This window comes from Pundamilia nyererei, unplaced genomic scaffold (assembly GCF_000239375.1).
Source record: "Pundamilia nyererei isolate P.nyererei 1_Seehausen unplaced genomic scaffold, PunNye1.0 scaffold00018, whole genome shotgun sequence".
Lineage (NCBI taxonomy): Eukaryota > Metazoa > Chordata > Actinopteri > Cichliformes > Cichlidae > Pundamilia > Pundamilia nyererei.
In genome coordinates this window covers 4,003,061-4,013,462 of record NW_005187419.1, presented here as the reverse complement: position 1 = coordinate 4,013,462, position 10,402 = coordinate 4,003,061, and the positions used below count along the sequence as shown (strand labels likewise).

At 39.3% G+C, this 10,402-nt stretch overlaps 1 non-coding gene across 1 annotated transcript; it reads right to left on the bottom strand.

The window, feature by feature from the left end:
• On the bottom strand, positions 1-74 carry trnai-aau (transfer RNA isoleucine (anticodon AAU)). Its single transcript has one exon. It is a non-coding gene; the product is annotated as a tRNA-Ile (tRNA).
• Between the last annotated feature and the right edge of the window lie 10,328 nt (positions 75-10,402).

Below are 10,402 nucleotides of genomic sequence, written 5' to 3'. Positions count from 1 at the left end.
TGGCCCGTACGGGGATCGAACCCACAACCTTGGCGTTATTCGCACCACGCTCTAACCAACTGAGCTAACTGGCCTACCTTGTGTACCACCTCTCTGCCGGATATTGATATGTGCTTAACTTATTCTATTTAAATGTGTACATAATGGAAATGGGTTTTTTTTGCCTTCCATGAATAGAATAAAAAATATTCACATATTCAATACTTGCCTTTTGTTCACAACCTGACTGCAGAAATGTGGGGAAAGCAGTGTTAAGGTTAATACTGCTTTGTCAAAAACATGGCATAAGATCTGAAAGAACGATGTAAACTGAGGGAATGGATTTGATTTCTTGCATACTGGTGTGGATATAAAATACAGATGTTGTGGTGTTTAGACAAAGATAAGTCTAGTCGAGACAAGAGCCTCTCCTGTTGAGTCTAAAGACGGGATGACCCCTGTGTGATGTTTAACCACACTGATTTCTTATCTGTTTGCCGTTGAGGTGACACATTGTGCCTGATGTAACAGTTGGAGGCCCACTGTATACAGTTATGTCTCAGCATGCATTGGGAAACATGCCGGGGGAGCCATACGGAGTCGGGAGAGTGGACGCCACATGTTTTTAACTGGCTGCCAAGTAGGGGATAGTACATCACCTGTGACTGGTTACAGATCTAAAAACAAGAATTATAGATGAGATTCAACACAGAGGAGGAGGTGCTTTCACCCTTCACAAATCGTTTGCAAATATAAAACCACAAAAAGTACACGCTGAAGACTGGAGCTGAGCCAGAGCTGGAAGAGAGCATACACTTTCCTCCTGACAGGCTGTCTTTAGGCTGTCATATAGATGGTGTGTGTGTGTGTGTGTGTGTGTGTATTTTTTTCTCCCTAGTTAACTTAATATCAAAGGTTCAAAGCAAAGAATAAAAACGAATCCTTTAGCGTTTAACGCACCATGCTGTGGTATTATTTCATGAAATAGAGAGGTTTTCTTACAAAAGTGTTCCCATATTTCAAATATATTTATGTAAAACAGATACTGTAAATTTCAACTGGATATTTCATCTCAGAATTTGTGGTCTGTTACAAGCAGAAATAAATGTTTTAAATATAAGGGTTCTTCTTCCCAGTAGCTTAAAAAGGCACTATGCCCATGTCGCTTCTGAGGTTTTACACATCAAGTAACAACCATAACACCCTCACTCCTTCCATAGGAATTATTAGGGTAAGTAGCAGCCAGCTGTTTATAATCAAACGCAATTAATTAACTGATAATGAGCAAGTGAGACCACTTCTATAAAAGTGGACGTTTTCACAGTTTGCTGGTCTGGAGCATTCAGATGTTTCTTAATACAATGGCAAAGTGGAGGGACATTAACGATTGTAGGGTTGTAACATAATTTCCAACCAATTTAAAGTCTATTATTCTGCAGTAAGAAAGATTATTCACAAGTGGAAAACGTTCAAGACAGCTGCCAATCTTTGCAGGAGTGCACGCCCCAAAAAATTCACCCCAAGGTCAGACTGAGTCAATCTTCAGAGAAACTGCAAACATCCAAGAGCTACATCTTGGGCTCTACGGGCCTTTGTGAGGATGTCAAAGTTTACCACGGTACAATTAAAAAAAGACTGAACATGGGTGTCTTGTTTGTAAGGGTCTCTCTGAACAAATCACAAGACTTTTGGACAGTGTTCTTTAGTCCAAAGTGGAGATTTTTGGCCATAATACTCGGCACCAAATTTAGTGAAAGCCAAACAAAGCACATCAGCTCAAACAGCTCATACCAATTGTCAAGCATGGGGATAGAGGGGTGCTGATTTGGGCTTATTTTGCAGACACAGGACTCGGGCACATTGCAGACATTGATCACGAACTCCTCTGTATACTAAAGTATCCTAGAGCCAAATGTGAGGCCACCTGTCCAACAGCTAAAGCTTGGCTTAAGTAATGCAACAGAACCGTAACCCCAAGCACAGCAGCAAATCTCCAACAGGATGGCTGAAACAGAAAAGAATCAACCTTTTGCAATGACTCAGTCAAAGTCCAGACCTCAACCTGATTGAAATGCTGTGCCAGAACCTTAAGAGACCTGTGCATAAGCAAATGCCCTGAAAATCTTATTATGTCCTGATATTTAAAACCTTCAAACTGACAGAGGGTGTAATTTCTTTTTGCTGTGACTGTATGTATTTTGAAAGAAACAAAACAACAGCAGTACCAGATCTTGCACTCATTTACAGGCTGTTTTATGCATTTTAAGACACATGGCTGATGTTTCAACAGTTCTTTTTCCCTCTGAGCAGTGCTAAGTGATTTACTTAGGCATACATTTTCTCCTCTTCTAATTACAGTGAGTGTGTGATTAATGACTTCAGCTGCATTTTTATCCACAGAGCACGATGAATCCTACTTTCTCCTGTTGCTTCCTTTTTGTCTGAGTGTATGTTTGTGAAAGAAACTGTCCCCCTGGGAAATGTGCTTCAGTGACTCATGTTTACAGTGCATTTTTACAAAGCCAGATTTTTCTTTCTCATCTCAAGGCCAATTCATTGGAAACACACCAGTGTTGCCCAAAATCAAAGCAGAGAGTCAAAATTCAAGACTTTTCATTTTAGAGTTTCCTGCTCATCTGTCGTGCTTGGACGTTCAAAGCCGTGTTTTCAGCCATATACATTCCATAGTGAAGGAACAGGAAAGATGACCTGCCGCCAGCGACTCACACAGGATGCCAAGTTGGAGGCAGAAATGAAAAGAAAGCTGAACTTGATTTAGCAGCAAACAAGTTTACAATAAATTAGACAAATTCCTGAACAGTTTCCAAGGAACACATAAAAATAAAGCAGGACGTAAAGGCTCATTAACAAAGTAGCTCCTGATTAACTTGTTGATGATTAACTGTTAAATTGCACAAAGACAAATTACAAAACACTCTGAACAAGTATCAGCTGCAAATCTGAGCTAATCTTTTGTTCTCATAATGACTTATGCATATGAATGTAGTTGTGCATCCAACTAATTAGCCATGCAAGAGTTGGTATAAATGGACTGGCATAAAGTTTCATACAGGCATTGACTCGACAGTTCACCCTTCAGGATGAACTGTTGATCCTTTAACTTTTGATCTACAGCCAAAATGGCACTATGCGTAATTTGTACATGCTGGATTTGCGACCTGCAGATCGTGTGAAGAGTTACATGTGAAATGTGAGCTTGTTTTGTCACCTGTGAATGGGGCAGAATAGGGCAAACAATGAAACGGATAGATTTAGCCCAAGCCAACCTTTTTATGATCACCCAAGTAGCTTTGTGCCTAAATGCAACCAAACAAAACATAAACTGTGGATAACAGAAAACCTGAAAAGCAACAACACATAAAGCTTTTCATATTAGAGAGGTTTCTGTATTGTAAGCCATGAGACAACATATCTCATAGCATATTTTCAGATAATACCTCTGAGAAAGAATTTATATTGTGCACAGTTCTGATTATAGAAACAGCCACATGACAAGTTAGAAAGGTAGAGAGAGAAGGTCAAAACCTTGCTTTTCCCTCACTTCCACACAGCTGTACAATCACACCATGAAGTGGGTGTAAATGTCAGATTGTAGTATACAGAAGGTTGCAGAAATGGTCAGATCCCCTAATGAGAGATTTGGAAGGTGCATGGTGAGGGCCGGGTTATGTCTTTTTTTTTTCTTTTTCTTTTTTTAATCTATTTTAGCATTACAGTGTAACCATGCTGTTTTTGTCCTGTGTCATAAATTGCTAATAAAAAACACAAAAGTCTTCCTCATCCATTGCATGTGTGGACATTAAGACCGTGTCCTTTTTTCTAACTTTATACAATAAAACTGGTGTTGCAGGCCTGGTCTGCCTCATTAAAAAATCTCTTCTAATGAGAAACAGTATAGATCAATGTTTATGTGTTTTCTAAAGAATTGCTTTATTAGAAGTTTTTCTTTTTAAACCAGAATACTAATGTGGAAAAGATTGCATGGTGTATTTACCCCAAATACAACTGCACCCCAGGTCTCCAGAGGTTAACCCTTTTTCTGCGTGTGATAAGATGGTGTTCTGAAGTGAGCAAAACAAGGGAAATGTATTGCCTGAACCAAAACAGAAGGAAATCCTGTGGTTACTGGATAAGCACTGTTCAACTGAATAAATCATCAGCATTAATTAGTTAGATTGAGTGACTACAACTTTTTGGCTGGATGTTGCTATTTTTAACATTTCCCAGAAAAAGTGCCTCAATGGTGCCCTCCTTCTTATAAGTCTGATTCACATGTGCTGGATGACCATATCCTGCCAGAAAGCCTCTATTTCGTGACAGAGTGGATGGATTTCCAGGCAGCCGGAGGATGCAGCAGAGGTGTAGTAAAACATCTGAGTGAGTGTCATATTGCTTCTGAGATGGTTCACCATATTTACAGTGACCCAACACACACTCGGCCACCAAATACCAGTCGTTTCATACTTGATAAACCTCACCGAGACGAACTGTACGGAGAATAGTGTTATTGAGCAGGTGCGACGTTCCCGGGCGGTCGTATAAAACGTGGCCTGTCTGTGCCCTCTGTCTTGACATGGCTGGTGGTGGGGTTGTGTTCACATTCAGATTCACCTGCAGATCCCCTGCTGTCTTCGCGTGGGGAGGCAGTAGCATGAAAGTACCAAGTTGTAAAACATGTGACCCCTAAGTACAAATGGTCCCAGTGTAACAGGAACCAGACGCTGCAAGCGCAGGATCACAGGCTCAGAAAATGAACACATCCGTGCAAAGACGGCCATCTTAACGAGTCATTTCCTCTCATTTAGTATGAATTTTTTAATCTTCGAGCCCTAGCAGTACAGTGGTGCAGTGTTTGCCTCACAGAGGGTCCTGGGTTTTAATCGTATGCCAGTTGGGACCTGTGACAGACTAGTAAGCTCTTCTGGGTGTACAGTGCCTCTTGCCTCATGACAGCTGGGATAGGCTTCAGCCCAACTGTGACCCTGACTTGAAAAAGTGAAATTAAATGTATGGAAGGGTGTATAGTTAGGAGCTATGTACCTATAGCCATACTCTTTTCATGCCCAGTGGCATTACTAATTAACCTAAATGTATAGTCACCCAGTTGTTTTGTCTCTTTTAATTAAAAACCATCTCTTGCTGTCTTTTTAAATCTGCCCTGCATTAATAAATGTGGCATAAATATTCAAACTAAGCTTACATAATTCAAAACATTTATTTCATTTTTAACATTTAATATCTTTACTGTCTTACAATAAAGATAGACTTTAAAAAAATCACAAATACAATCATTTTCTTTCATTAAATTTTTAGCCTGCATTCGTGTTTCTCTGGAAACTAGGTTGCATACTGAATATTTGCCCCTCTTCACCAATAATTCACTGTAATATCTAGCATGACGATTTTGTGTTTAGGGCTTTAACCACCGTAAAACTTGACTGCGAGAAAAAGAAGAGTGAGATGAATTTAGCCATGGATAAGAGGGGTAATGCTATTTTATTATACTCATCTCCTGCCTTTTATTACTCCACATGGGTACTTAAAATTTAATTGTCATGTTTTATTGTTTATGAGATGCTGCTTTGATCATTTTGCTAGTCCTGAAAATGACATGAAAGTCTAGTTTTCTTAAACACTTTTGAATGGCTCGTATTAGCACAAATTCTTTACTTGTCACTCTCTCAATCTTTCACTTCCCTCGTAGGAAGTGAAAGATTGTCTCAGATAAGATCTTTCTCTGATCCACTGTAAAAGGAGTAGTAGTTCTTATCTGGCTGCTTTTCTCAATTGCTTCATGGTGACGCTTCAGCTAACCACTATTATCCTCCAAATGGATGAGCTGTTTCACTCAAGGTGATGGTGATGGAATATTGATGGCATTATTAAACCTGCTCTGCACCTTGAGATTGCATCGAGCACCGCCGTACGTAAGACTGCCGTTTCTTCTGAATTGAACAGAAATGTTATTATCATGGTGCACAAATTGATGTCTATGAATAAGGGAGGATGATGTCCTTTTTGTGTGCCTTTATGTGCAACCTGGGATCATAAAGGCCACCGATGGTCTTCTGATTTCTTAAGCATCTGGGAGAAAGTTGACGTCATATGAAAGGAGACAGAAGCGGTCGAGAAATCTGAAAAAGAAAATCTGAAAAGAAGTGCTAGGAGCAAAGCGAAGGATAGATGTGTTGGCAAAAAGGGATTAGTTGACTGAGAGCAATCCAAGGACGTGCATTGACAGCAGGGCACCAAAAAGAGACTAATGTGATTAGCTGGGTGGAAGATATTGAATAGCAATAATACAAAACCTGATCCTCTTCCTCTACCTTCCTCCAATCCTTTACATCTAGAATGTGATCTTCCACAGCAGCTCAATACTATGAAATAATATTGAGTAATGAAAGTTTTAATTACTTAATCCGTTTTTGTGCGCGCGGATCTGGGTGTGCATTTTGTTTTTACGTCCTAATATGATTCAACCACTGCATGCAAGAACAGCAGCAAGGCTGATAGAGGCGTTTGTGTTTCTCTGCTTGTGTGTGTTAGGTGTGTGGTAGCCTTGCATTTCAGCCCCATCATGCTTTCTGTTTCACTGGCAGTGATCAAAGGCCTTGTGTTCTCAAGTCGTGTTCCTTCAAACGGCATACATGGCTGGTTGCTAATGTGCTGGAAATCCTCGGCACAGAGACAAAATAAACTCGTGTGTGCATGTGTGTGTGTGTGTGCGCGTGCATGCATGTGCGTCTGTAATGTATATTTCCATTTGTCATAATTCACAGCTCTGAACATTAAATCTGTATTCATTGGCGTGGTTTTCTTTCCTGTCCCTGTTTTTGCCATTATTTCATTTCCCTGTATCCCTCTTTTCACATTACACATTACAATAACCTCCTCACTTTCCTATATGTTTTTTTTGTTATTCAAGCCATACACCTCAGGCTTTCTCCACTCAGCCAACCTTTTTATTGCCTAAAAAAAAGACCAATGGCTGAAATGTCAAATAGCTGCACATGATTAAATACTGTTTAAAAACCAGACTAAATTCATGGATCCTGCCATTTATAAAATAACCCCTATTAATGTGTTCATGTGTCACAGCAAATAAGCACATCAGTATATTTGTGCTTTTGATAAATGGTTTCTAAAAAATGTTTCTTGTGACGCCCAAAATGATGTAAATATGATGTAACTTATTATGACTCACAACCACACGCAGTCTGGATAGCTGCAGGCCAGGCTACACAAAACCAACCACAGCAGTTATTCTGAATGAAATACTTCCACATGGTTTCTTTCCAAGACCATAAAGAAAAGATTAAAGATCAGAAATCAACATCCAGTAAAAAATGATTGTTTTCACTCATGAAATCTGAAAAATATCAGGAGAATCTGGTCAAGAGGTTTTTCACAGCATGGACACAATGTGCTTCAGACACGTTGTCACTAATGAAAACTGCAGTGGAGAAAAGAAACTACACCCTCTTCTAGGTTTTACATATCAGGATTTTTTTTTTAAATCTTCTGTTAATTACCAAGTAAATACAACGGCATATGACATATTACACCGTGGTATTATTTATCTAACAAAAACCAAGCCCAAATGCTGAAGCTGTGGAGGGAAGACTAAGTGCTACTAGGAATTAAAAGGATACGTAGCAGCTAGGTACTAATAATCACATACACTTGATTAGTTGATTATCAGCAAGTGTGAATACCTCTGTATTCAGGTGTGTGTTAACACACTGCTAACGAAAAAACAATTCAGTATTGTCTTCCTCATCAATCTGGGAAGGGTTATAAGGCCACGTCCAAACAATTTGAAGTCAATTCTGGAGTCAAAAGTAAATAAACTGAATCAGTGTTGTAAAGAAAAGTGGACTAAAACTTCTCCATAAACATGAGAGAGATGGATAAACTCATACTGAGAATAATTTCCTCGACTTATTGCTGCAAAAGGAGGTTCTGCAAACTTTTGAATCATGGGGTTTCTTTAGCTGTTTACCCACCACTTTTGCATTTTGCCTTAGTTGTTGCTATATAAAAAATAACTCTGTGCGTCAAGTGTTGTTGTTTCTCCCAGCTTAAACTTGGTATCGGGACCTGGTAAAGACAAGATGATTTTTATTATGTTTTGATGCATAAAACATTAAAATATAGAAAGAGTGTGTATTCTTTGTCATGTGAGTCTGTGTCTACATGTGGGGTGCTACCATCATGTCTTTGAAAGTAAAAATGAGCCTAAAATAGGTTAAAGTTGAGATTCATAATTTAAAGCTGTGACTTCTTGCACACCATTTCTTGAAGTAGCAAGACAAAGAGAAAGATGTAGCTTATGGTTAGGTAAGCTTAAGCTAAATTGAATTTACACTACATGGTCTCCGCTCACTGCATTGGTGCCAGCCTCTTCCTGTATGTACATCCTTTTAGGCATGATGTACTTTGAGCTAAATTGCATTAACATGATCACGATGATAACAGTAATGTTCTGGTGTTTGATGGGTAATGTTTACATTTTCAGCATCTTGAGTTGCTGATACTTAAAGATGAGAGTGATGGGAATGGCACTGGTTAACATTTGGGTATAAATTAAAGAATTTGGGTAAACTGAAATTTTGACCCGGTGATGGCATCAGAAGAAAAAGTAAAATGATCACCCAAGTGTTATTAGAGTTCACAGTTCATGGATAGTTACAGCAGTGCGTTTTATCTGTGTTTTGTCTGTGAACTGTGAGTGTCTGTACAAAGTTTCATGGTAAATTCCCATATCATCCAGTGGAGTCTCCAAGTTAAAAAACACTGGCCCAAAGACACACATGATGCTCAAAAGCTATTAAATAAAAAACGTTTTCATATGTATTTGGACTCCAAACTGCATTTCTATAGGAGTCAAGCTCCAGTGTTACACTGCAATCCTGCACACAGATAGTGGTTAAGTTATAAGAGATCCATGATATATATCTTATTTAAGTGCTACTGACATGTTCCAATAATAAAGTGCTGGGGAAGCATTTTGCCTGGCCAGAGTGGGAAGATAATGTCTAAAGGTGAAATCCACTTCAGGGTCAGACCACAAACCCAGTATGCCACCGCTGATTGATTTACGGGGAGCTATTCTCTCATTTCACTCTCCGTAATAGGTCCTGTAATAGTCACTTGCAAAGCAGTTCTAAATTTTTAACATACAATTGTGTTACTTTATTGGTCTCCAGTCACGGGGTTAATGATTTAACGAGTGAGACTTTGTGAGAAACAGACACAAATTCAAAATGGAATGGGAATTTACTCAACTGGCGTGCAGTTATTTTCCTTAATTGTTTCCTGAACTTTGCCCTTGAGGTTTTCCCTGACCCGGCATATCCTGATGGGGCAAAATGACAGACATGAATTTAGGAAGATGGAATGGGGAGGCCTGGGTGTGAGTGTGTAAATGCGGCTGTTCTGGTCTGGGCCAGGTGGCAGCAAAGCCAAAAGTACCTCATTTACTTCTGACACAAACTCCTCCATCATCTCCATGTTTGAAGCCTGGATATATTCATAGTACTCCTGAACATTTTTAGTGAAATTCCCACAAGCTAAATGACATTTTAAAGAGGACTTAATGAGCACAGGGGTTCCCACATTAATGTTCTGTGTTTCATTGGTTAAACTAGTTTTGAAACAGCTGAAGACTTTTGAGAAATGTTGCCCTGTGTCTGCAACAAAAACAAAGACAGTATTTGATTATCATGCATCCCTTTATTCTCCATCCCAAGTCAACCCAATACTCCTCTCACTGCCTCTGTCCAATCCAAAGTCCAGTGTCTGTAGATGTTCTGAATGGTCATTCTTGAAGATGGTGTTATCATCCAATTCCATAACCCTGTCCATGAAAATCAGAAATCGTACCTTTGAGTTTGGTTGATCTTGCCTTCAAGGTCATTTCTGTGAGCTGCACTGCTTCCAGCACAGCTGCTATTATTTTTAGATGGTTCTACAAAAGTCACATTCTGACCGCATGTGCTGCTCTGATATGTACTGGATTTCTTCCAGTGGTAATGCCCTACAGTGGCCCTGAGAGGCCAAACGGACTGCAACTTAAGAAAACACCAGCAATAAGAAAAACACTGCAAAAGCACACAAAACACAACGGAAATAGTTAAAAATAGGAAATAGGAATAGGAAAAAACAGATTTCCAAAAGTGCAAGGGAAGTGTTTCTGGGGAGACAATAACCCGACGGACCAGTTGGCGGAACCAAAATATGCTAGGTAAGTGTGTTTTAATCTCATTATTCATATAATACTGATGACGGATTTTTAGGCAAATAGTTAGGCTAACACACTTAACTCTCATCTTTTCTTTATTCACAAAACCGATAGACCCTTCACTTCTTTTAAGCGTCTCCTAGCGCGATTAAGTTATTG